Source organism: Spermophilus citellus (genome assembly GCF_964194105.1).
Source record: "Spermophilus citellus genome assembly, chromosome: 6".
NCBI lineage: Eukaryota > Metazoa > Chordata > Mammalia > Rodentia > Sciuridae > Spermophilus > Spermophilus citellus.
The window spans coordinates 22706066-22733882 of record NC_138187.1 but is presented as its reverse complement, the minus strand read 5'-3'; the positions used below and the strand labels follow the sequence as shown (position 1 = coordinate 22733882).

At 40.0% G+C, this 27817-nt stretch overlaps 2 pseudogenes across 2 annotated transcripts; one reads left to right on the top strand and one right to left on the bottom strand.

Annotated features, from left to right (window-relative positions):
- Nucleotides 1–10460: 10460 nt before the first annotated feature.
- LOC308651920 (RING finger protein 11-like) lies at nt 10461–10895 on the bottom strand (annotated as a pseudogene). The gene has a single exon. The product of its transcript is annotated as an RING finger protein 11-like (transcript).
- Nucleotides 10896–19599: 8704 nt separating this feature from the next.
- LOC308652338 (large ribosomal subunit protein uL23-like) lies at nt 19600–20026 on the top strand (annotated as a pseudogene). The gene has a single exon. The product of its transcript is annotated as a large ribosomal subunit protein uL23-like (transcript).
- The last annotated feature ends 7791 nt before the right edge of the window (nt 20027–27817 follow it).

Sequence of the window (27817 nt, the reverse complement as noted above, 5' to 3'; positions counted from 1 at the left end):
TTTTTGCCTCCTTCAAACTGCATCAAAAATTTTAGGGAACATTTAGGTAACTGGAATATACAGAAAGACTCTGTATAGTAAGAAGTGGGCTTAATTAACCACAGCCCACACTGAGTAGAAGGAGGCAGTTCATTCAGAACATCCATGTCTTTACTGCAGGTGGTCAAAGTAGGAAAGACATAATGTGTGTGTGTGTTTAAATAGATGTGCTCTTCTATCTAGAAGCTCCATTACATCAATAGCTTAAAGTGGGCTTAATGGTTTACTTCAGACAACTCAGCAGTGTCAGTGTTTAAGGAAACAAGTACCTTAGAAACAAGCCAGCAGGCAGGTAGTACACACACTGGAATCCTGGACCAAGGGGAGATCATGTCCCAGGTGGGACAGTGGGAGATGGTGGAAGACTTACTTCATTGACCTATTCAAAACAGTGTGCAAATTAAAACTGGAAAATCATTTCTGGAATTGGCTATAGTTAACTGAAACCTCAGATATTGAAACCATGGGTAAGGGGGACTACCAAAGTCAAGTGGTTGAAAGACAAAAAGGGAATCTCAAAAGCAGGAATAGAAAAGAATTCATCACACACCAGACAGCCTCCAAAATTTGTGATTTCTGTTCAGAATTCATGAAAGCTCCATCTTTTCAGGCAGTGAGATGACATTTAAATTGCTTAAAGGAAAAAAAACTCTATCAACTCAAAATTTTATACCTGACAAAACTGTCCTTCGAAAGTAAAGGAGAAATTTGTACACTCTAGCCCCACACATGTGTCCCAGCTGTGTATAAGAGATTTGTTTTAGATCCATAAACACTAATAAGTTGAGAAAGGAAAATACTACATAAAAATAGCAACCAAAAGACACATGGAATGGCCAAGAAAATATCAGATAAAAACCATTTCATGATGAAAAGGGCACCATATGTCAAGACCATGGCCAATCTGCCAAGATGATGTAAAAAACGACAAGTACCAAAGTAAATAAACAAACAAAATTCTGAAGACACTTATAATAGGTAAAAAGACTAAGTTGGTAATCAAAGACACAATAAGACATTTAGATAAGAAGAAGTGAAATTCTGTTAGCTCATAATATGCACACAATTTTAAGCAAGCTACGAAAGAACTATTAGATAAAACAATACAGCATGATTGAAGGATACAAGACCAACATACTAAATCAGTCCATTTCCTGGACATTAGCCATGAACATTTGGAAGTGAATTAGGGAGACCACTCTATGCATGGCAATATCAAAAATTAAATACTTAGTAATAAGCAAGTATGAGCCTACAACACTGAAAATCCTCACCAGAAGAAAACATGTCTGTAATCCCAGCAGTTTGAGAGGCTGAGGTAGGAGGATGGAGAGTTCAAAGCCAGCCTCAGCAAAAATTGAGGTGCTAAGCAACTCAGTGAGACCCTGTCTCTAAATAAAATACAAAATAGGGCTGGGGATGTGGCTCAGTGATTGAGTGCCCCTGAGTTCAGTCTGTCATAACTCCCCCCCTCACTAAAAAAAATCTTGTCCATATTCATGGACAAAATGATGTAATGTGGTTAAGTGAAAACCCCCAAGCTGACCTATGCATCAATGCAAACCTTACCAAAATCCCCACCATTAGTCTCTGCAAAATATTCAGTGATTCTAAAATTCATATGGAAGTTAAGGACCCTGAGCAGCCAATACAATCTTTAAAATGAGCAGAAATAGGAGACTCATATTTCCCAATTCCAAACCAGCACAAAGTTTCACTTATCAGTGAAGCTGGACCTCTCCCACCCTAGGTGAAACCAACTCATAAGAGACAAACACCCTGACACAAGACCTAATCACTGGAAACCCACAAAGAAAAAGAGAAAATGCCCTGAGACTTGGTGGAACTTGGGGTCTCCCTAACATGTCTCCATAAGCACAGGAAACAAGAAGCTGACTGACAGGCTGATCTCAAACCCTGAGGCTGTCACACAGCAAGAAAACAACCCAGAGTGAAGACAATCTTGCCAGTGACTGATTTGATATGGTGAGTAACCACATGAATAACTCAGAAAAGCAACCTAGGTAAAAGGTGGGCATGCTGAGCAGACACTTCTCAGAATAAACACAAATGGCCAATGAGTATATAAAAAATGCTCAGTAAATTAGTTTTCAAGGAGCGCTCATAAAAATTAAAAAAAAATAGATCCAAATATTTTTAATTCACTGATTTAAATCAATTTAAATTGGATAAACAAATAAAAAATAAGACGTCTTTAACATGTTAATGTCTGATGTGCCTTGGTTCTAGGACTTTCTTCAACAACAACAACAACAAAAAATGGCTAACACTGTTCATTATACTTGTCTAATGTTTTGATAAAATAAGTAAATTAATTAGACATAAAATTATTTGTTTATAAATACTTTTGTTAAATATCTGATTAATTTACAAGGTTAATATGCTAAATGTTAAATATACCATTAAATGCTTTTAATTCCTTAAATTACATTAGATAACATTATTAATAATTTTTTAAGTTGGTAAATAATATAAATAAATAAATAAATAAATAAATGGTTCTTTATCATCTTTAATATTTAGACACTATAATTTCATAATATGGTAAACAAATGTGATTAATTGTGTACTACAAATAACAAAATATCTCTTATTAAAATGGAATAATTTGCCTAAATTCAAAAATTTACAAAGATTATTTCAAAGTGTAAATAAAAAAGGGGTTAACAAAAAAAATTAAAAGGTTCTAGATATGGATTTAATAAAAAAATGTGTTTCTAAAAGTGAGTAAATAAAAGGATTTAAACAAGTGATAAAAAAGGTCTATGTATGTTGGCTATATAGTTTTAAGTAAGTGATAAAGAAGGTCAATGTACGTTGGCTATATATATATATAAATTCTTAAACAAATAATCTTAAAAAAATTAAGGATTATACAAATATAGTTAAACAACAACTGTTATTTTACAATATTCTAATATGTTATTTCTTTAAGAGCTAAACTTAATTAATATAAAAACATCAATAGTAATTATGGTACTATTACTCTTCTTTGTATATTAAATTTGTTCATATTTTCCAGGTATATAAGTCATTAAAATAAAAGCTTTAAAAAAATTATATCAAGCTGGTGTTCTCCAAAAGGTTACATGGTAATTTTAGGCTTATAAAAATAACATATTGGAGATTTATTTATATCATTTTATGTTCTATAACTGGGCCTATTATCAATAAGATATATAAAGTTTTATGTTACTTTTTACACTGAGGTACAATTAGTTAATAAAAGCCTTATCTACATAAAGGTTAATATTATAAAACACAAAAACATTTTTCTATTTTTCTAAAAAAAGCTAAAAGCTTTCAGCCTTTCTTTATTTCATGTTTTAGATGTGTTATCATATTGTGTTAGTTTTTACTCAAATAAACTTAAACAATTATTTATATAAAATTTATAATATAATATTAAAATAAAATAAAATAAAATAAACTTTAAAACTACAACACTTTACTTAAATTTATAAAGAGCCCTACTTACCTAAGATAAGACTCTATGTCCTATCTAACTACATGTAAAAATTACAACAATAATAGTAGGCCAAATTTCAGTATATTTTACTCATATTAGAGCACATTCTACTCTGCCAGGACCATTAACTAAAAAAAATCAAAATGTTGATTAACTATTATTCCCCTTACAAAAGGTTCATCTAGAACATGCTTTACATCATACAAACACTAAAGGACAAATCATACGTTAAAAAACATATACTAAAAATAAAAAGGGGGGATATAGCTATGGCTTATACACCTCAAAATATACTTTATAAAACTTTACTAACTTTAAATTTTTTAAATGTCTGGTCAACTTCCAAGGTTTCTGCAGCCCAGCAACATTTCTCTACATTTAAATCTCAGCCATTATTTCTAAAAATTGAAAATACCTATGTGGAACAGGGATGAAAATAAAGAATGGATTTCTAGGTTGTTGCACCACATGGGAACGGGGTTTACTCTTATTTCTACAGGTAAAACACCTTTCTAGGTACCTTCAAGACTTATCAAATTGCAGAATGAGTGACCCATTTGTCAGACAATTTCAGGAGCTTGCAATGCAGAGAACTTCTACAATGGCAACGAGAACAGCGAACCCCCCAACATGGGGACAGATAAAAAAGTTGACTCAAGAAGCTAAAAAAACCCTTCAAAATGCAAATCAGCCTTTAAATCCTGTTAATCTTTTATTAGCAGTTATTAATTGCCAGGTAAATATAGTTTCTGCTCATTCTTTTGCTTATTGGGCCTATGTTCCTAACCCTCCTTTGGTACGCAGTGTTTCCTGGGGAGAACCTAAAGTTCGTGTGTATACTAATAATACTAATTTTCGCCCCTCATGTATGTGGGGGAATTAAAAATATTCCATTCCATAAAAATCTGTATAATATTTCTAATATAACTGTAGCTATTGAAAGAGTCCCATTGTGTATAGGGGCTCGTTCTTTCTGTTTGCCTCTTGTAGCACATAACAACTCTCTTTCTTATAATAGTTGGGGAGTTAATTATCATAGGTATCCTACTGCTGTTTTTACTGTCATGATATCTTCCCGAGGATTTAATACTTCTAGTATGTATGTTAATCAATCATGGCTATCATCTGAAGAATGTTTTGTCAAAACTCATCTTCCTTTATGTTCAGCTAAATATTTTGAAACATTTTAAACTCATTTTAAGTGGGAAAAATGTCATGATCATCACCCTAAAACAGTAGTCAAATATCAAAATATCACTATAGTTGGGTAGAATCCTGATCATTCTGAATTTATAGAAAATTGGTCAAATCGTACTTTAAGATGGCATCGACATAATGGGACAATAAATGCTTGGGGTCATGAGACAATTAAAATACAACATTATGCTTTGGTCTCTCCAATGTTACAGGATATAAGGTTTTCCAATATTCAAGGGGATATATGGAAATTATGGACAGTATCTGGGAAACTCACTGTATGGACTGGAAATTTCACGTTAGATGTATCCTGTTCCTCTCCTTTTGAAGTACATCTACATAATAATCTGACTTATTTTGCTTCTGCATGTGTTAAATTCCCTTAATCTCTTATGATTGGAAACTGGGAATGGAATGTAACTTGGGGAACAATATCATGTATAGACTGTTATCTTACTCAATGTGGAAATAGAACTAATTGGGAATTAATAGAAATTAATAATTATTCTTTAGTTATTGTTAAAGCTCACACAGAATTGTGGGTGCCTGTTAATCTGACTCATCCTTGCTCTGATTCATTGTCTGTTACTCATTTGTACAATGCTGTTCAAGTTTTGTTACATCGCTCTCTACGATTAATAAGAATAGCTATAGCTTCATTCCTTGCAGTTGCTTCTGTAACTGCCACTGCTGCGACAGCTAATGTTGCTTTGCATCAAGACATTCAAACTGCGGATTTCGTGAGAACATGGCATCAAGATGCTCATTTATTATGGCAACAACAAAAGGACTTAAACTCTCAATTGGCTACAGATGTGATCAATTTACAACATACTGTTTCCTGGTTTGGCGATCAAGTGACTATCTTGGCTACCAGAAGTATTCTAAAGTGTGACTGGAATTCTCCTCATATTTGTGACTCCTATGCCATATAATACCAGTGATTTCTGGGAAACTGTTAAAAGACGGTTAAATGGACATCAAAATTTAACTTTAGGAATTATGAATTTGGAAAAAACTATTATGGACACCTTTAGTAAGACATTACCTGAACTAACAGGATCTAACATTTTACAAATTGTCTTCAAGTATTGCTAATTTAAATCCTTTAAGTCATTTCTCTACCTTGTTGTCAACTTCTTTGGGTAACACTGTAATAATTTTTGTTTTGTGTTTTGTTTTGTATATAATCTTCCAATGCAGGAAAAAGCGAAGGCAACTGAAACATGAAACCTCTCTTATCGCTTCTGCTATGGCTCATTTACAAAAACAAAAGGAGGAAGATGTAGAGAATCAGAGGTAACTGTGTTACTATTACTGTCCTTGATGGAGTCTGCCTGCAAACGGGATATTCTGTCAAGGTATAGATATGTAACAGCGGACATGCTTGAAAACGAGGTGTCTGCTGTCCTTGGTAGGACTTTCCTGCAAACGGGATGTTCTGCCAAGTGGGCTAGGAGGGCGCTGAGAAAATTTTTTATCTATTCTAAACAAAGAACAGAGCTCAACATACTCTAGGTCAAGAGTAGATTAGACATGAGAAGCGAGTCACTTCTGATTAGAAAGTAAAACTTCTGTATGCTATGTTTAATTAGCTGAAAGACCTGATTTATTGATGTTAGAAGGCTACCTTCTTTGTTCACAATACTATAAAAAGATTGCTTGTACACAATAAAGGACTTTTTTTCTGCTGCTGCTTCGCTTGCTCTGCTTCTTCTTCTTCCTTCTTTTCCCATGCTGACCTGCAAGTGAATTACTGCAACATTTTTCCAAGAAAATAAACAAATAATGAGCAAATGAAAATATGCTCAGTTTGATCTTGAAAAGAAAACATCCTATCCCTTGAAGGAACACGGTGGACCTAGAGGTGAAGTAACCCGCACCAGACCCGCGGGTGCAAAGCCCCTAGAGTCCATGCAAGCCAGACGTCCCTGGCACCCAGGACCCACCCAGAAGGGGACGTGAAAATGCGCCTTCGGCCCCTGACGCCAGGCTGACGACAGTCATTAGTAAGTGCCCATCTCCCCAGGTCGCCAGAACAGAGGGTTCTTAAGGTCCTCACCATGACAATAAAAGATGTGAGGTCAAAGTCATGCTCTTACCATGTTGATCACAGGATGCAGACACCTACTGAGACTTCGCTGCGCTTCCTGAATAATCACGATTTTTATGTGTAAATTTCAAATAGAATTTTAAAACATAGGAACTCCCAGTCACCCCCAAGTACAGTTTATACTTGCATTAGAAAAATTCCAAGCCGCTCTTGAGAACTGAATAAATCCCCCTGCCACAAGGTGGAGGTGGGCAGCAGACAGGTGAGGGCTGAGCAATGGAGGACTTGAAGGTGGGAACCCACAGCCATGCTCACAACCCTCCACAGCACTGGGAGGAGGGTCAGCCTCTGCAGCACGGCCAGCCGAGTCCTCCTGCCTTCTGGTTCTGCACCCTTACCCTGGCACACGCGGGTCCCACAGGACCACCTTCCTCCTGGCTAGCAGTGTTCAACACCAAGTACTGTCCTGTGTGTTCCTTTCATTCCAACACCAAAATTTACCTATAAATTGAAGCCTACTCAACTGTCATCAGAGTAAAGTGGCTTGTGAATGCATTATGTGATGGTATTACATGATAGCCTGAAAGAAACACTCGATTTGAATTGACAGTGTTTTCCCATTGCAAAGGGAGTAATGGAACACACCAAGGAGATAGGTCAATGTGCTCACTACAGAGCTACTTCTGTAAGCTGATTTCTTGGTGCCACTGGATGTCATAAAAAGCACTCCTAAAACCTCTGAACAGGTCATGTGAGCTATCTTGCAAACTTTGAACAAGTCCTAAGTAGGAGTTGCACGAGCAACAAGCAAGTAGAAAGGTCAGACTTGGCACAGATTTTAAACAAGGAACCCTGATCTTTTGGAGAAATTAGGTCAGTGTATCTAAAATAGATTTTTTTTAGTTGTAGATGGACACACTACCTTTATTATTTATTTATGTGGTGCTGGGAATTGAACCCACAGGCCTCACATATGCTAGTAGGTAAGTGCTGTACCACTGAAATACATGCCAGCTCCTAAAACAGATTTTTTTTTGAGATGAGAGAGAGAGAGAGAGAGGAGAGAGAGAGAGAGAGAGAGAGAGAGAGAGAGAGAGGGAGGGGGAGGGAGAGAGAGAGAGAGAGAATTTTTTAAATATTTTTTAATTTTTGGTGGACACAACATTTTAATTTTATTTTTATTTGGTGCTGAGGATCGAACCCAGCGCCCCATGCATGCCAGGCGATAGTGCTACCGCTTGAGCCACATCCCCAGCTCACAAGATTTTTTTCATAGTTGGTTTTCAGTTAGTAGGAAATTATGGATAATTTTGAAATTATCTTTCAGTTCAATAATTCTCTTTTTTTGTAAAAAAAAAAAAACACCTCTCTCTCTCTCTCACACACACACACACACACACCCACACACCCAAATCACGTATTACTACCTCTAATGTCCTCCCACTCCTAAAATGTATCATTTGATGGTGATATTTGTACATTCCCATCATTTTAAAGTTAGAACCAACATCTGAGGGTGTTTTTTCCCCCTAAAGGGATAAGACATTAAAAAAAACCCAAAAAACTACAGTGTAATCTTTTTTTTCTATTTTCTGCTGTACTGGGGATTGAACCCAGGGCCCTGCAGATGCTAGGCAAACACTCCACTGCTAAGCTACATCCCCAGTGCCAAAGGGTAACATTTTTAAAAAAATATTTATTTATTTTTAGTTGGACACAATACCTTTATTTCACTCATTTATTTCTATGTGGTGCTGAGGATCGAACCCAGGGTCTCACACATGTGAGGCGAGCACTCTATCGCTGAGCCACAACCTCAGCCCCCAAAGGGTAACATTTTAAAGTAGTAATTCAAGATACAGATTTTTTTTCCTGGATAACATAGACATCACAAAACAAGTAGAAAACACAAGAACAAAAAGTAATTATCACTGAAAATATTGCATAACTTCAGCTCCAAATTTGCTTTATATAATTGGATGGATATAAATTAATGAACAGAAATTTAAGCAAGATATATTAACAATTTAACAGAACCTGATAATCTAATTTCTTCCAGTTTTTCTCAAATTCATTTGAGTTTTTCCATCATGGTGCTCATAAGAAAATCAAACAACATATGGCTACTACAGTTGAATGTCAAATTAAGTACTTATGACATACTAAATTCTTCTGTAATAAAATTATGAAAAATTTTTAAGGAACTTATGTTTTATACGTAGAAAGTGTTAGAGTCAAATATTCAACTCAACAAAAATAATAAACATTTTTGATTCCTTTTTTGGTGTAGACTGATTCTCCTTTTGCTAATGAATGTTTTTTTTAGCTGTAATATCACTGAGCTGAACAAATAAACCACCTTGAGTACATAAGAAAAAAATAAACACATGCTAAATTGATAATCATTACTACTACATCTTTACTAGGCCATCTCTACCTCTAACACTTCAGAAGCTTAGAGATTTAAGCAAGAAAAATTAAAGGAGAAATTTCTTTTTTTGAGATCACAACTATGAAGTCATGTGGTTATAAAATTCTGCATTTGTGTGCAAAACATGAATCACATTTACTTTTAGTCTCCCTACTTATTCTTGTCAATCACCTAGCAGGACTTAACAGATACCTTTCAAAGAAATAGAGACTGATATGTTTATATAACTTCAATAACCTCATCACTACAGTAATGAGAGATACAGTATCCTTTTGCTATGTTTCAAGACAACAGGGAAGGAAATCACAAGAAAGAGAAATCAAAATTATTACAAACTGAGAAACTACTTCTCATTAAGTTTTGCCATGGTGCCACCTTCATTTTTACATAAGCATGGTGGCATAATTCAAGTCAATAAGTCAGAAATCTTAATATTTAAAATTTACCTTGACTTTCATTTATCACCATATTAACCAAAAGAATTAGATAAAGCACATAGGAAAGGGTAATATTAAACCCACTTTGCTGAGTTGATTTATTGACACATCAACCCATTTTATATAGAAAAGGGATAGTGCATCTCAGTTTGCTTACAAGCTAGGAGATCACTTAAAATTCTGCATTTCCTAACTGCAAACAGAATATAGCAGTTACAACAGGTTATAAATAAACTGTTTTTCAAGCATAGAGCCAGCCCAAATGATAATGCACTATTTAAAAAGACCTAAGGCAAGGAATTCCATTTCCAATGGAAAAAAAGAACTGTGCAAATAAGCTTAAAACTACTCTTTTTTGTGCCAGTGTTATAAAATGTAGCTTTTAATAAAACTTTGACCCAAATGCCATTAACTTCAGAAAAGAATTTGGTGGAGAAAAGAAAGTTATTTCATTTAGGAAAAATAACCACTATATTTTTCCTAATCGTCTACACATACAATTTAAACATATACAGTTGCTTTAACACTTTACAAAATTCCTATGTACTAGAGCAATAACAAGGTCTAAATACAATTATATTTTTAAACACTGGGTCAAGGCTTTACATAAAAATACCATCCTATTGCCCCTCACCCCCCAGTTTCTAAAATATCACATATTTTCATCAACATCTGCAGCCATCCCGCAATTTTTAGGAAAATTTTTGTGCATGATCTTAATTCCTAATCCCTAGCTCTTTGGGCTCAGTGATGAAAGATCAAAACCACCAAAAATTATGGTTCACTTGTAGTCAGAGGAGAGACCCTGCTCAATTAAGTCTCATAGGATAAAAGCAGTGCTGCATCAACTGGCTCCATGCAGGAGGGCCACGTGGAGGAGCTCATCAACCAGTCACCTGAGCAGCCCAGGTGATAGATGTGCATGCATGGCAGAAATCGAATTGAGTCCCCATAAACAAGAGTCCGTCATACAGATCACACACTCCCGAGCTTTTTTCCTGACCCATCTGTGCCAGGGTCATAAGCTCCCTTAGGCAGATGCTGTGTAAGGCCTATTCTTTGAGCTGTCCTAATTTGTTCCTCTTTGGAGTTTCTAGCGGAGTTGGGTGTTGGATGATACACTGGAACTGGAACTTGTTCCTGATGCAGTGGCTCCTGATCCCGCTCTGTCCCCTTACAAAGCTGGCGTGGTCCACTGTGAAGCAGGGAGATGTCATCCGAGATGGAGGATTTGAGGCACTTCCCCATCTTCTGGGGCTGGGGTGTGTGACCTGCGGGGGAGGAAGAAAGCTATCATGGGGTTGTTTGCAGGCTCCACGGTCAGCCTCTGGTCAGCCTCTGTTCTGGAGGTGGGGTCGTGGGCAGGCTGGGGCTCAGGCACAACTCCCCGGACTCGGCTGCCCTGTGAAGCTCCTGTCAATCCCCCCAGTGACTTCAGGCTGGGCCCAGGCCCACTGAGGTCACTGTGGTGTCCTCCTTGGACAGGGCCGGGGCCGGGAGACTTCCCCATCCTGTCCCCGGCAGGCGGTGGCAGCCTGGAGCTGCTGAGCTTAGTCCAGGTAGGGAGGGGCATGGCCCTCAGGCTGCCTCAGCTGCTGCTGGCCTAACCAGTGCCTGAGCCTGGCCTCATCCTGCTTGCCTCAGCACATCAGCCAGACCAATGCACCTGGGGACCAGCCTTGGGATTACTTTTATATTACTATGTCCTAAAGCTGCCCAATTACCCACTAACTACACAAAGCAGAAATGAATAAAAAGATACTTTTGGGAATAATATTCTCCAATATTTTGAAGTTTAATTACATTGTGTAAAAGGACCGATAGAGTTGGTATTGCACTACTGTGGGGTTCCTTACACTAAAATACTCAGGGTCATTTCAGGGGAACTAGGCTGCACGAAATAACTACACAAGAGACAGAGGTACTTTTTTCTTTGGGGGTCCTGTGATGGCTTCTCTGACCTTAAGGGTCAGCAGAAAGAGAGAGAGCAAGTGCTTGCTGAATCCTTTTATTGAGGAGAAGCCATTCAAATGAGGCAAGGGGTCAGGTTTCAGGGGTTGAGTCTAGCTTCATGATGTCTGCTGTCAGCAGGTTGACTGACATCTAGAAAGGCCACACCCAAGGGCAGAGTAAGAGAAGGGCACACACAAAGGACATTTCCATGGAACATTCTATCCCAAACAGGGCAAAGGGGTAGTATCACAAGGAACAGGTTAGAGTAGCTCAATCCGTGGGGCAGCTCGCTTAGGTCTGAAGGCATGTTCTCAAACTTCCGTGACCAGGGCAATGTCCAGGTCACCACAAGATGTAGTGCTGGTCAGAGCCTTTCCACTCCAGGAAGGAGAATGAGAAATCATTCAGACTGGCTCCCCACACACTACTTATCTAATAGTATGTTTTTTACTATTTCCTAAAAATTTAAATAGCTTGATATCTATGGCAGAATAATATGTGAATCAATAAATGACAGTGTGAACACATTAAGAAACAATCACTTTTTTTCATTTGTACTTTTTAGTTATGTATGACAATAGAATATATTTGACATATCATACACACATGAAGTATAACTTCCTATTTTTGTGGTGGTGCATGACATGGAGTTACACTGGTCATGTACTCATAGATGAACAAAGGAAAGTATGTCCCATTTATGCTACTATCTTTCCCATTCACATTTCCCCTCCTTTTTCCCTACTCTGTCTGTGCAATCTGGTGAACCTCCCTCCGTCCAGCCTATTGTGAGTGAGCAACCCCATATCAGAGAAAATATTTGGCTTTAGATGTTTTGGGATTGGCTTATTTCATTCAGCAAGAAACACTTTGATTTAGTACCAAAATTCATGAACAATGTAAATGAAGTAGTTCCTAATCCACTGTAAAATACAGATAAAACTACTCAGGAATAAGTCTTTTTTCCCCCTGATATAATGATCTTTGTGAGAATTCGGTTTTCTTGTGATTTCAAGAGCCAGGGTATTTAGTAGTTTTGGATTTAAAATAAAATGATAGTCTTTCATATGAGCTATCTGCATCATAATCTGATGTCTGTGAAGATCAATTCCACCATATCAACTAATGATGTCCAATAATTGTTAAGCAAATGTCAAAGGTAATGCTACACTTTCTGTGATTACAGAACATCTCTATATCCAGTCCACACACACAGACAGGAGGTGCAGAGAAAGGATCACCTCCTCATCTCCAGCCCTCACACACACACTCAGGAGGTGCAGAGAAAGGATCACCTCCCCATCTCCAGTCCTCACTCACACATCCAGACAGGAGGCGCAGAGAAAGGCTAACTTCTCCATCTCCAGTTCTCTCATGCATCCAGACAGGGGGTTCAGAGAAAGGCTCACCTCTCCATTTCCAGTCCTCTCATACATTCCAACAGGAGGTGCCCAGAAAGGCTCACATCTCCATCTCTAATCCTCACACACACATTCAGACAGGGGGTGCAGGAAAAGGCTTGGTCTACATTTCATATTTCTTAAGCCTTTTCTCCATGTAAATATTTTTATCTTTCCTAAGGTGTATATCCTGGAGAGGTCTTTCCACACTCATGACATATATAAGGTTTCAATACTCTGGATTTCCTGATTTTGAAGAAAGTTTGAAATTTGAATAAAGGCTTTTATATATCACTTGCACTCTAATGTTTACTTCCAGTATGAATTTTCCAGTGTTTAGTCAATTTTGAGCTATTTCTAAAGGTTTTGCCACCTTCTTTACATTCACAGAGTCTCTCTCCAGTATGAATCCTCTATTACTGGGTCAACATTAAACTTCTGTTAAAGTTTTTTTTTTCACAATGTATCTTCACAATGTTTGTAAAGCTTCTCTCCAGTATGGGTTCTCTGATGTGCAAATGAGATCGAAGCTTTAATTAAAAGCCTTGTCACATTATTTACACTTGTAGGGCTTCTCTGCAGTATGAGTTCTCTGGTGTTGAGCAAGGTCTGCAGTTTGATGAAAGGTGTTTCCACATTCTTCACATTTTCAGAGTTTCTCATGGCTATGGTATCTCTCTGGTGTGTAGAAAGGCATAAGCAAGTCCTAAAGCTGTTGCCATGTTTTTCACATTTGAAGGGCTTCACTCCAGTACAAACTCTCTTATACTGAGGAAGGGATGCATTTAGAGTCAAAGCCTTGCTATTCCTGATGTTTGTAGGGCTTCTCTCCAGTATGAGTTCTCTTGAGCTGAGTAAGATGTGAGATTTGAATAAAAGTTGTGCCACATTCATTACAATTGTAGGGTTTTTCAAGGGTATGACGCCTCTGATGTGTAGAAAGTGCATTAAAATGTTAAGAAAAGAAAAGTAACCCTGTGGGGGCAGCACTGAACCGAGTGTGAGGCATTCCATACTGCTGTCATTAGGAGTTGACTTATTCTTTATGTTCTATAGCAAGATAAACATTCCAAAATGAATAAATCTAAATGAAAAAATCATGCACATTTACATAAGGTTGAATTTGAAAGGTTTTACCAGGACTTTCTGAGGCTTCTAGGAATGGACACAGTCCCATAGGTCCCTCTGATGTTTTAGCCAGTGATGCTTTGCTCAGGAAGATCACAGAATCTCACCCACAGAAATGCTGATGCTTAAAATAAAGGTCCATTGACAACCAAAAAAAAAAAAGAAATGCTGATGCCGTCAGGAGACTTTGATCACGGTCTTTGAAGGGTTGGTGTTGGCTCTGAAGGCCAAAATTCAGATGGAGCCTGAGAACTCAAAAAACAGCTGGAGAACCTGTGTCCTGGTACTCTGATCTCCTGTGTAGACTTTTCACTCTCTTAATAAAAACTAATCTCATGCTCCAGGATCATTCTTGGTCCTGTCTTACCACACAGGGACTGCAGGGTTTATATAGAAGCTGTGACATTTCCTAAGAATGCTGCATTTCCAATGGGCTTGGCAAACAGACAAAAACAAAGCCACTGCAGGGCATCTCTCTGTATGACATCCTGATGTGATAATGTGGGGATCCCAGTGTGGGGAGCCATTCTGACACGTGATTGGGTGACTCCCGTTAAGGGCCTGAGGCGCTCTGGCTGTGTCGGAGCTTTCCCGACCCTTTCCTGATGAGAGAGCCCATCCGTGTGGGGGTGTGCGTGACCACTGACCCCGGAGACCCAATCACTGACCCTGACCTTGGAGTGCAGCCCCCCCTCAACCTTCATTGGATGGAATTCTCCCCTGAATCTCTTGTTCCCCAAATAAAAGGCTACTCCCAGGCGTGTTCGCTCTCTCTCTCTCCTGCTAGCCCAGAGTAATCCTCGCTGCCCTGCTGGGCGGCTAGAGGCGGGAACCAGGGAGGCGAGCCATCTCGGACCTAGCAATATAAATAAGGTAACTGGTTTGTGTGTTTTATTTCGATCTCTTCTAACTAACTTAATGCCTAGAACCTCATTAATGAAACCACTGCGCAGACCGCATGGTAGATCCCAGCAGGTGAGAGTCAGGCTGGGATGGGGTTTTGGGGCAAGGGCTCCTTTATTACCTCTGTCTCTGATGAATCTAGGCATTGTAAAGTATGGGTTTACCACACAGAGCATCAGAAGATGGAATAAGTGCCTCCGAGTCCAGCTTAAGTACAACCACAGGGAACTCAGATTCCTCAGAATCTGAGCAAAAGCCTCTAGCTCCTTTTTTTTTACATCACAAAGAGGCAAAGAACCCCACAGAATTCTTAAGGGTCTTGCAGGGGAACAAGATGGGCAGCTACCATAGGCCCTTCCCCCATCTGCTTTAACTGGTGCAACCACTGTCCCAGCCCAACATTGCTCTACAAAGGTCTCCCAGTTTCCTCACAGGGGATCAGGCAGACCCTGAGCGATGGCCTTACGTTCTTCATAGCTCCTGGGTTCGTTTTCCACTTCCCGGATTTTGGCTTCTTGCTTACCTTTTCCTCCATGTCTCAGTGTCTGTCATTCAGTGATTTCATGTTTACTATAGTCACCCCAACTTTTACCTAGGTGTCTTATATAGAAGACCCAGAAAAAGTTGGAAATGGTGGTGCCTGCCTGTAACCCAAGTGACTCAGGAAAACTAAGGCAGGAGGACCTCAAGGTTGAGGCCAACCTCCAAAACTCAGTGAGATTCTGCCTCTAAATACAGAACTAAGTTTAGTCCCACAAACCCCCTTTGTCTGTGCTGCACAAGATACAGCAAAAACTGAGCTTAACCTAGGTTGCAATTAGGGGAAAGAAAGACATGCAGAAAGACATGCTTCCCCTGTGAATGTTGGGGGTAGAATTTTAAATTTGGGAAAGAGAACCATATATTTTCCACCTTTTAAATTCCTTATTCTAGAAGCAGTCAAGATGATATTTACTCTTTTGTAATCATAGTGACCATGACCTGTGGTGATGGCTGCTTTAGAACCATAGCTCATGTAAACCCAGGGAAAAAACAGAATGGGAGGCTTCGCAGGGGCTAAGCTGGCAGCAGTTACATGACTGCTGTGATTCCCAGAGCCAAGCATGGCTGTTGGAGAACACAGTGTATCTCCACTGCATGGGGCTCTGGTTGCTTCCTGATACCTGCTCTTCTGCACCCTTCCATGACATCGTCTCCCATACTCTTACAGGTGTGTCCTCATTATGTTACCTGGTGAGTGGGCTTCTGTAAGAGCTGTATTCTCAGATCCACAGCACTCTCCCATGTGAGTTCTCTGATGTACAGTGAAGGAAGACATCTGGAGGAATTCCCTGCAAGGTTTATGTGCGTGGGGCTTCTCACCTGTGAGTTCCCTGATGCCTTTGGAGGTGTGACTTGTGGTAAAAAGCCTTCTGACATACATCACATTCAAAGGGCTTCTCACCCGTGTGTGTTCTCTGGTGTACCCTGAGGTTTGAGTTCTGGTTGAATGTCTTTCCACACTCTTCACATGTGTAGGGCTTGTCACCTGTGTGAACTCTCTGATGCACAGTGAGGTGTGGCTTACAGTAGAAGGACTTCCTGCATTCTTTACATTCATAGGGCTTCTTACCCGAGTGGATTCCCTGATGTCTGGTGAGATGTGACTTACAGTAAAAGGTTTTCCCACACACACTGCATCTGTATGGCTTCTCACCTGTGTGAGTTCTCTGGTGTACCCTGAGGTTTGACTTTTGGTTAAATGTCTTCCCGCACTCTTCACATGCATAGGGCTTGTCACCCGTGTGGGTTCTCTGATGTGCAGTGAGCTGTGATTTACAGGAGAAGGTCTTCCCACATTCTTCACATGTGTGCGGCTTGTCACCCGTGTGGGTTCTCTGATGTGCAGTGAGCTGTGATTTATAGTTGAACGTCTTCCCACATTCTTTGCATGCATGTGGCTTCTCACCTGTGTGGGTTCTTTGATGCCTTTTGAGTTTTTCCTTCTGGTTAAAACTTTGTTCACTTTCATATGCTCCACAGGGCTGTTCTCCCCCATGGATTCCCTGACACATGCTCACTTGTGTCTTCTGACTGACGTCCTCAGACTCACTATGGCCACATGGCTTCTGTCTTGCATCTGCTCTCTGATGGTCTAAAAGGCACGGCCTCTTAATGACAGGCCTGTCACGACCACTGCATTCGTTATTCTGCCATCCACTGTGTATGGTCTTATGCTCAGTGAGGTCAGATGCTTTACAAAATGTCTCCCCACACACATCAGTGTCAAAACTTTTTTCCTTCACTTGACTCAACCCTTGAGCAATAGGCAATGCCTTACCAAGGAGTCTCACACATTCATGGCCAGAGCTGGCAGAGTTTTCCATATGAAATCTCTTCTGTGTTGACAGTACCGTCCTCATGATCAAGGCTCTCCTCTGTCCATAATGCTGGCAATGGCCCTGCACACTCTGGACTTTGGTCTCTGGACTAATATGCTCAGCATGTCTGAGGGGCTTCCTAGTTGCCTTAGGGTCATTAGGCCTCTCTCCTGCCTGTACATCACCTTGCTCACTGTGGAGAAGCTCATTTTTCCATCCGTGAAAGTCCTCAGACTTGGTCGTTGAAGAGCTTCCACTCTGTGCAGTCAGAGCTGGAATATGGAGTGGGCTCACTTCATGTGTTCTTCTTGATTCACACCTCTCCTCTATTGATCTGCTGCCATTGGCTGTGACAACTTGCCAGGGATGTTTCACTTTGTGATCTTGGCTGGCCCCAACCTGGTCATTCACTTTATGGACATCTAAAATAGTATAAAAGGAATATTGTGAAATACATGTAAGCATTTCTATGGAATTCAAACATAAAGGTGTTAATGATGTAAGACCTCCTGATGATTATATTGAGTTATGATGTGTGTGTGGATTTTGTCTGGAGTAAATTTAAGAAATTACATTAATATATGTTGGCATCAAATCATGCTACTTTTTTGCTTGGTTTATTTTACTTTTTTGAAACTGGGAAATGTTTAGCTGAAATATTCACCTGGTGCCTAGTAGTAGATGTTAGCGATGATTTTTTATCTGCCATTTCTTTTGCCTGTTCTTAGTTTTTACAGAAGATGTGAGTAAAATCTCATCCTACATTGCTTCTCTTTCAGATTTGCAATGGAACTATTCTACTTATAGGATGCAGGTACAGATGACTTGTTCTCCACCTGAGCTGGAATATAGTTTCAGGAAAAAGCTGCTCACTTCACTGTTCACTGAGAAGCTTCAGTAGAAACCTAGAGGGCTCTGCTGATGAAAATGATCTTCCCACACTAGAAAGTGACATCGACCTCTAACTTCCTAATCTAATTTATCTTACGGTTCTTAGAAACACAATTTTGAGAAAGTAAGTAATCAACAAAAATGTCTAACTAGAACGAAATAGGAACTGGATTTTAAGTAAGTCTATAAAAAAAATTACATATCAGCAACAAAGAAAGGAAATGTATTCAAACATGAGAAATCATCTTTGTGTCTGAGGCATGAGACCAGCTGCCTTTGGGATGGGGACTGGGATAAACTAGTGAGAACAATCCCACACAGCCGCCGTCTGCTGAGATACCACCACCCTGACCTCCCTGGCCAGGAGGTGTGGACTGACCTGGGAGGTGCTGGTGTGGGGCTTCCTTTGCCATCCATGGCTCAGATCCTCGCTCCAACTTGAAGATCCTCTCAGGTTTAATAATGCTATGTCCTATTAATGAAGAATAATGGGAGACTTGTGCTAAACTGTGATGTTGGGTCACTGAAGGCAGCTGCCTGCCCTCAGAAGCTGAGCCAGATGACGCCAGTGAGGACATCTGTGAGACAGGTGGCACTCATTCCTCAGAGGCTGGGACCTAACAATGAAGAAGAGTCAAACAGAAAGAATTCCAGAGAATGATGTGAGAGAGTGCAAGCAGATCTGAGAGAATACAGGCAGAAGACAGGCAATCAGAAAGGCAGCTTTTGATATGAAGGAGAAACTGGCTGAAGAGTTAGAGGCTGCAAAAGTAACCATCAAATTTTGGTGCTACAAAATAAATTAATGCAAATTTTTAAAGAAAGAAAAGAAAGCCAGCTGAAAGCTTCATTAGAATTTATGAAGAAGAAAAACAAATTTCTGATCTTGAAGATGGGTATTCTGAAATCACCAAGTTACATTTTTTAAAAAATATAAAAAATGAAGAAAACCTTTAAAACACATGGAACATCATTAACAAAGAGACATTTACATTATGGCTATTCCAGAAGAGAATCTTATGCAATAAACTAACTGGTGAGATTTAGACCAGGGAAAACATGGACATCTAGATCCAGGAAGCTCAGAGGGGCCTAATAGATTTCATCAATAAAATTTCTGAGTCACAGTATAATGAAACTATCAGAAGTACAAGACAAATAGAATTATGAAAACTGCAAGAGAAAAACATCAAGCCACAGATTAAAAAACAAACAAACAAACAAACAAACAGGAAGAGCAGATCTCTCAGCTGAGACCTTACAGGCCAGAATATAAATAGAGGATACACTGAAATTCCTTGAAAAAAATGCAAAAAGATGGCGCCGAAAGCTAAAAAGGAAGCTCCTGCCCCTCCCAAAGCTGAAGCCAAAGCAAAAGCTTTGAAAGCCAAGAAAGCAGTGTTGAAGGGTGTCCACAGTCATAAAAAGAAGAAGATCCGCATGTCACCTACCTTCAGGCAACCCAAGACACTGTGGCTCTGGAGGCAGCCCAAATATCCCTGGAAGAGCGCCCCCAGGAGAAACAAGCTTGACCCCTATGCCATCATCAAATTCCCTCTGACCACTGAGTCAGCCATGAAGAAGACTGAAGACAACAACACACTTTTTAAATTGTGGATGTCAAGGCCAACAAACACCAGATCAAACAAGCTATAAAGAAGCTCTATGACATTGATGTGGCCAAGGTTAACACCCTGATCAGGCCTGATGGAGAGAAAAAGGCATATGTTCAACTGGCTCCTGATTATGATGCTATGGACCATGCCAACAAATTGGGATCATCTAAACAGAGTCCAGCTGGCTATTCTAAATATACTTTCTTTTTTCCAACATAAAAAAGAAAAAATACTACACCTAGAAAAGTTATCCTTCACCTGGGCATGGTGTGAACACCTGTAATCCCAGTGGCTCAGTGGTTAAGTGCTCCTGGATTCAATTCCTGGTACAAAAACAAACAAACAACAAAAACCCCAAAAGCTATCCTTCAGAAATAAAGGAATAAAAGATTTTTCAAGATAAGTAAAATTTGAGGGGATTCATCATTATCACCCTAGCCCCACAAGTGCCTGAGGAAGTCCTGCATTAGAAGTAGAAGGATGGCAACTACCATCCTCACAGACATGAGAAGGTCCAAAACTCAGCGGCAGAATGGACACACAGAGGAAAACAGAACAAGGCCCCCAATACAGAAAGCCACCAAACAAGATAATCAGGAGGAAAAGAGTAAAGAACACACAGCAACATAAAAAATTACAGAATGAGGAAAGATGTCTTATCAAAATAACCGTGAATATAAACACAATTTCCGAAGAAAGACACAGACTGGCTGAATGAATAAAAATAAAATTAGACCCAAGGATAAGCTGCTGAAAAGAAAACCACTTCACCTGTAGAGGCGGCAGGGCTTGAAGTGGAAGAGTGGAAAAGGATGCAGCCTGCAAACAGATACAAAGCAAGCAGAAGCACCTGCACCTGTGCTGCAGAATACAGAAGACAGAGATGGACACTACATAATGGAAAAGGATCCATCCACAAACGCATACACACCTGTGCTGGAGTATGAGCACCAACTTAACAAGGGAATGTTACTAGACCTGAAAGGAGAGGCAGAAGGCTAAAGCAATATTTCAACAGTCACTGGACAGATCGTCCTGACAAAACAGAGAGAAACACTGATGTTAAACCATAATACAGACGAAAAGGACCTTACAGACATTTACACCCAACAGTTGAAGAAAACAGAACCATCATGATACACAATATCTGAATGACCAATAGTAAGTAATGAGATTGATTCAGTATTAAAAAGTCTCCCACAGGGGCTAGGGTTGTGGCTCAGTGGTGGAGCACTTGCCTAGTACATGCGAGGTGCTGGGTTTGATCCTCAGCACCACATAAAAATAAATAAAATAAAGGTAAAAAAAAAAAAAGCCTAATCTTTAAAAAAGTCTCCCACAAATAAAGCCCAGAATTAGCAGCTTCAAATTAAAAAAAAAAGAATTAACATCAATGCTTTTTAAATTATTATAAATTATTAAAGGAACCCTTCTAAATTCATTATATATCATTATTATCTTTATACCAAAATCAAACAAAAACACAAGAAAAAAACTGAAGAACAATATTTCTGATGAATACATTTTACCAGATCAAATCCAACAGAACACAAGAAAAGATTATACAGCTTGATCATGTGTGACTTGTCCCAGGGATGCAATGCTGGCTCAACATATGCCAATCTGTAAATGTAATTCAGGATTCCAAAACAGAATGAAGGATTAATAACAATATAAACATCTCAATTGATATAAGAAGGAATTTGATAAAATTTTTCCTTAGCACATCCCTAAAAAATTAGATAAAAAGAAATTATACCTCAACACAATAGGAACTGAATATGGCAAAATCCAAGCCTATGTCTTAACAAATGGGGAAAACCTGATGTCATTTCCTCTAAGATCCAGGACAAGACAAGCATATCCACATTCACCACAATTATTCAACATGGTATTGGAAGTCTTACCATAGCAATAAGATGAGGGAACCAAATAAAGGGCATCCAGATCAGAAAGGAGGTCAATTTATCATGATAGATTGACTACATAATTTTATACATAGGAAAACCAAAAACTTGAGCAAAAACCTATACAGGAATTCAGTAATGTTGCAGGAAACAAATCAACATAAAATGGTAATTTTTATATATCAATAATAAAATTACTGATAGAAATCCAGAAAGTAATCCTGTTTATAATAGCTAATGAAAAATAAAACACCTTAAAGTAAATTTAACCAAGTAAGTGAAGGACTTTACAATGAGATTATAAAACACAGATGAAAGAAAGTGAATAAGACATAAAAAATGGACAAACATCCTATTGTCATTAATCAGAAGAACATTGCTAAAGTGCCTCTAGTATCCAAATGATTTGTAGATTCAATGAAACCCTTATCTAAATACCAATGGCAATTGCATGGAAGCAGAAAAAAGTTCTAAACACTGTATTAATGTGTAAAAGACCCCAAATACTAAAAGCAATACTGAACTAAAAGATCAAATCTGTAGTCATCACAAAACCTGTCTCCAAAACACACTACAAGATGGCAGTAACCAGAATAGCATGGTACTGCACGAGGACAGACAAACAGACCAAGGGAACATGACAGAAATAACAGTGGTAAGTCCATTTAATCACAGTTGACAGATTTCCACCCAGGCAGCAAGATCATGCATCTGGAAAGGATGCTTTCTTCAGTAAGAGGGAACTGTGTATCTGTGTGTAGAAGAAAAATGGCAGAGCCTCCTCTCAACATACACAGAAACCAACTCAGTGTGGATCAGGACAGGAGGTGAAACTACAAAACTGTCCAGGAAAACAGAAGGGGACACTTCCATGTGCTGATTGGGCAAAGCTCTGCTTTTGAGATGGGGCCTTGCTATGTGGATCAGGCTGCTATGCAGAACAGGACCAGGAGGAAGAAGTGCCAGCATGCACAGTGGGAGAGAATGCTCATGGACTCTCCATCCAACAGGGAGTAGTTTCCACAGCACAGAAGGACTTCAACTCAAGAGCAGGAAACAAATATTCCAGTTAAAAATCAGGTGAATGACTTGAACAGACGTGTCCCAAAAGAGACACACAAATAGCCCAGAAGAGAGTACGAACAGATGCTCAGCAGCTCCCATCGCCAGGGAAGAGCCAGTGGAAACCACTGTGAGGCGCCACTGCCCCAGTAAAAATGGCAGAGTTAAGTGCTGGTGGAGGTGAAGGAAGGAAAACGGCATTGCTGAGGGGGGGTGGGGCAAGGAGACCCCTGTGAAAACCAGCAGTGGAACTCCCCTGGAGCCCAGAAGAACTGTGTGCACTTGCACATCCACTGCAGTGCTGAACACAAAAGTCATGATGAGGAATCAACCACAGTGCCCACTCACAGACAAATGGACGAAGAAAACATGGAACATGAATACCAGGGATAACACTCAGCCATTAAAACCCCAATTTGTCATTTGTAGCAACACAGAGGGAATTGAAGAACACCATGCTAAGTGAAACAGGAAGACACATACCAGAAGCTCTCATTCATGTGCGAAGCCAAAGCTGACTCAAAGAAACAGAGACTAGAAGAGTGGTGGCCACATCACACTACATAAAAATTTACAATTATAGTTTCTACTAAAATATATGACATTATTAGAATTAAAACTTAGAAATGGTTCCTACATTTACCAACCCCAAAGAAAATAACTGCCATGAGAGTTACCAGGGAGTCAGTCACTCACCCAAGGACACAAGGCTGCTGCAGGTCTCCAGCATCACATCCTTGTAGAGGTTTCTCTGAGAGTCATCGAGGGCCTTCCACTCCTCCCAGGTGAAGTCCACCGACACATCCTCAAAGGACACTGGACACTGTAAAGGAAGATTTCTCTCACAAGTCTTCAGCATAGGTCAGAGCAGGACCACAAGTGCTCACACTTCTGTAAGAATGTGCCTGTCACTTAAGGGGCAAGCGGATTTTTATTCTCTGTAGAAATTCAGTAACTCCAAGAAATACCATATATAATCCCCGCCTTAGATTAAGAACTGTTTTTATTGCTAGCAAGAACAAGATAAATGAAGCTTTGCTTCTGAAAAGAGCTGACAACCCAGCCGAAAGACATAAGAAAAAACACATTTGAAGCAATACAATGAACAGTTAGATTCACATGTTCAGCGTTGAACGCAATAACAAAGAAGTAGAAAACAGCCTGCTCTTCAATTAGGCTGCACCTCACTGACATGACTCAGGGGTTCAGCTCGTCCACTGGAAAGCCTTCTCACCAGAATGGAGCAAAAGGGTCATGCTGGCAAAGCACAAACCTGACAGTCACACCACATGCAGGATGTCCCTGTGCTGAGAAGAGCAGCCCAGGAGGGGACGCACTTAAGAAATAGACAGTACTGTGATTTTCCATTTAAAATTTTACCTAGTTCTAGCAACACCAATTCCACATAAATAGAAGCACATCATACTCATGTTTCCTTCCTATACCCAGAGACTTTCTAGTGTCCCTACAAAAGCGAACACTACCCACCTCCTAAAACACAGATGTAAATAAGGAGGGGACAACGAGAGGCGGCAAATTACCTAACAGGCCTGCATTCTGAAAGTCATCCTGTGTAAGGAGAGCTGGGGAGAACTGAAGGAGGAGTCAGAGGGGAAGAAATTGGGTGACACAGCTAACCCTAACATCAACAATACAAAGTCGAGGACACAACAGAAAAAGAAAAAAATGACAGAAAAAAAAATAGGACAAGAATTTGGTACCGATTGGCTGTACAGAGGTGAAGATGGGAGTTCACTTCCTGAGTAGACGATGGTGCTCAAGACCAAAGCTGAGGAAAAGGAAGTGACCAGGAGGGGCAGGAGGTGAACTGAACTGCAACACTGTGTTGAAGTCTCTGTGGCCAAACACTGGGAAGCCATGTGGACACAGGGTCTGCAGCTCAGAGGAAGATTTAAGGAGAAGATGATATTCAGAAAGCAGTGGAACACCAGGGATAGCTGAGGCCACCAGAGTGAGAGAACCTACAAGATGGATGGAGTAGAAACCAGATGGAGTCTGAGGAAGCAATAACTCTCAGGGGGTGACCAAGAGAAAACTGAGGAAGATGCTCTTTCAAATTCGTTCTAGGAATAAAGAAATGTTTAATATTATGAAATCAACTAATACATTTCACTGTATTTATAGTTCTATTGAAAAAATAATGTGATCATCCACAGAGACATGGAAAATTTTTGGTTTTTGGTGCCAAGGATTGAACCCAGGGGTGCTTAACCCCTGAGCTATATCCCCAGACCTTTTTATTTTTAGAGACAGGGCATTGTTAAGTTCCTTGCTAAGAGGCTGGCTTCAAACCTGCAATCCTCTTGCCTCAATCTCCCAAGCCACTGGGATTATTGGCCTTTGTCACTACACCTGGCTGGAAAAAATTCTGAAAGTATTATCCCACTTGCAATAAAGAACTCAGAACACCTTTCTTAACTTGATAACATGTATGTACCTAAGCCTGAAAGGCAGCATGACAAATGAAGTAGGAACTGCGAAGGATGCAGAGCTGCCTCACCCTAAGAATGACCATGTCTGACAGGCATCGACTAAAATGAAGAGCAAAAGCCAGCCAGGTTCTGATCTCTGCGCAATGCACACTTAAAACAACAGAGACCCTATGGATAATCACTGAAGAGAAGACGCCTCAGCCAATCAAATCTGTCTGTTCATTTGCTGAGATGGTGACTTGGGTTTGGGGTTGTTCTGATACAGTGCAGTATGTTAAGTAACTCTTGGCCTCTCAACCCCATTTCTTGGATGACTCCTGCAGAGGTTTAATAGAATTCAGCAGTATAGCTCTGGGAATATTTTCTTGGAACACAGTTGATTTTATCATTAAAAACAATAAAAACAATCTGAGTGGAACACTGCTTGCAGATTACTGCTTTCCTTGAATCAGCATTCATAGTTTTGCATGACTTGAAATTTGCCCACTGAATCTAAATTATCTAATATACTGGCACACTACTGTTTCTATTATTCTTCTCTTTTTAAAATATTTTTTTGTTTTATTTGGACACAATATTTTTATTTTTTATTTTTATGTGGTGTTGAGGATTGAACCCAGGGCCCCGCACATGCCAGGTGAGCACGCTACCACTTGAGCCACATCCTCAGCCCATTATTCTTCTCTTAATATTCTTTTCTTGGTGTAAACTAGGCAGTAATGTTCTCCCTTTACCATCTGATTTTAGTTATTTGAGCCTTCTATTTTTCCCTCATCTATTTAATTTTTTACTCACAGACTCACACGCACAATCAACTTTCTGTGTGTTACTCAATTTCTAAGATTCTTCCCTATAAACCTCTATGGATTTCTATCTCTGAATCCCACTTTTTTCATTTTAAGCTCATGTATCTCCACTGTTCAAAGGAAAACATAGAGTTGGAGAAGATGCTTACAGTGTCTACACTTTTAGTAAAAGCCTTGTTGTGCAGAATATATGAGATATCATACACTTGTGAGGAAACTGATGGACACTGCCGAGATATTTCAAAAAACACTTTGCAAAGAAGGAAAATTCAAGTGACATATAAATATCTGAAATGGAGTATAAATCAATACTATTGAGAGAAGCTGTCATTCAGACCATACCAAGTTCCAGCTGCCACTTCCCTCTCTGCTTTAGCTGGCCCATCCCAGTCTAAACCATGAGGAAGAAGAGCACAGAGGCAGTGGTATATTAAGTTCCCAGGATCTGAGGAGAAGGCAAGCTGGAAAGAGCAAAGGAAAGCTTCAGTAAGAACACAGCTGAGGAGGAAGAGGAGACTGCTGAGGAGGAGGAGGATGAAAGGGTGCAGGGATGAGGAAGAGGAGGGTGGAGAGGCCCACAATGAAGGCAGCCGTGTGCAGGGAAATGTCTGCGAGTGGGAGAAGGTAGGAAATTTGGTGACAGCACCATACCTCTACCATGAGGCCCCTAGGGCCAGAAGCCAAGGGTGGAAACAGACAAGTGCACCCCGATTCACCTGGCCGCAGGCTCTGGGAAATGTTTCAGGGTCCTCCCCTCCTTTCTCCCAGCCTTCTCATTTCCTCCTCTCCAGACACTGCTCCTCCAGCCTACATCTGCTATAGTTCCACTTTCTAACCTGTCCATCTGAGCTCCCAGCTGCCCATCTCCATCTCCTTGTTTTCCCCAGCCCATCCCACCAGTCCTTGCTCTCAGACCAGAAGCTGGACAGTTCCACAGTAGCTCTCTGCAGGTTGGAGAGCTACAGGAACCAGAAGCTGCTCAGCCCAGGAAGCTGAGATTTGGAAGGACTAATGATGCAGCCCTAGCTGGAGACAGATGGCTTGGAAATCTCTGGTCAGAGTCCACTTTGGAAGAGTGAAGGAACAGGAGTCCAAGGTCTCAGGAGATCACACATGAGTAGCTTCCTCCCTCTTCCAACCTCCAGTTCCATCCAGGCCCCAACCTACTAGACTGTGCTGCCCACATTTAGAATGGGTGCACCTTCGGTGTGCTGTCTCACAAGCCAATCATTTGTAGAAACATGTTCCCTGATACTAGTAGCCTCTTAATCTTAGGCACCTCTCAGTCCAATCAAGTAGGCAATCCAGATTAACCATCCCTGGCCTAGAAAAAGTGCTGCCTCCTTCTTCCCTTTTTGTAATTTAATAAAGAAGTGGTCACACTTCTACTTCTGTTTTTTGTTTTGCTTTTGAAAAGAAGATACTCTAAGAAGTAGCTAGATCAGAGAATCAGAGGTTACCACTAAGGAGGGTGGAGGGGCAGTAAGAGGAGGAGGGTAGGGAGGGATTGCCCAGGCTTCATCATGTTGCTGTTTCTTGGTGCTGATAGTCGGTGCATGGTGAGCTCCCCTTGTAGCCATTCATTATTTCATGTAACATCGAGGCTTGTTCTTTTTGTTCATTTACTTATTTTGCAAAATAAGACCAAATTCATTAAATAAAAGGTGGTGAAAAAGAACAAAAGGGAGGGA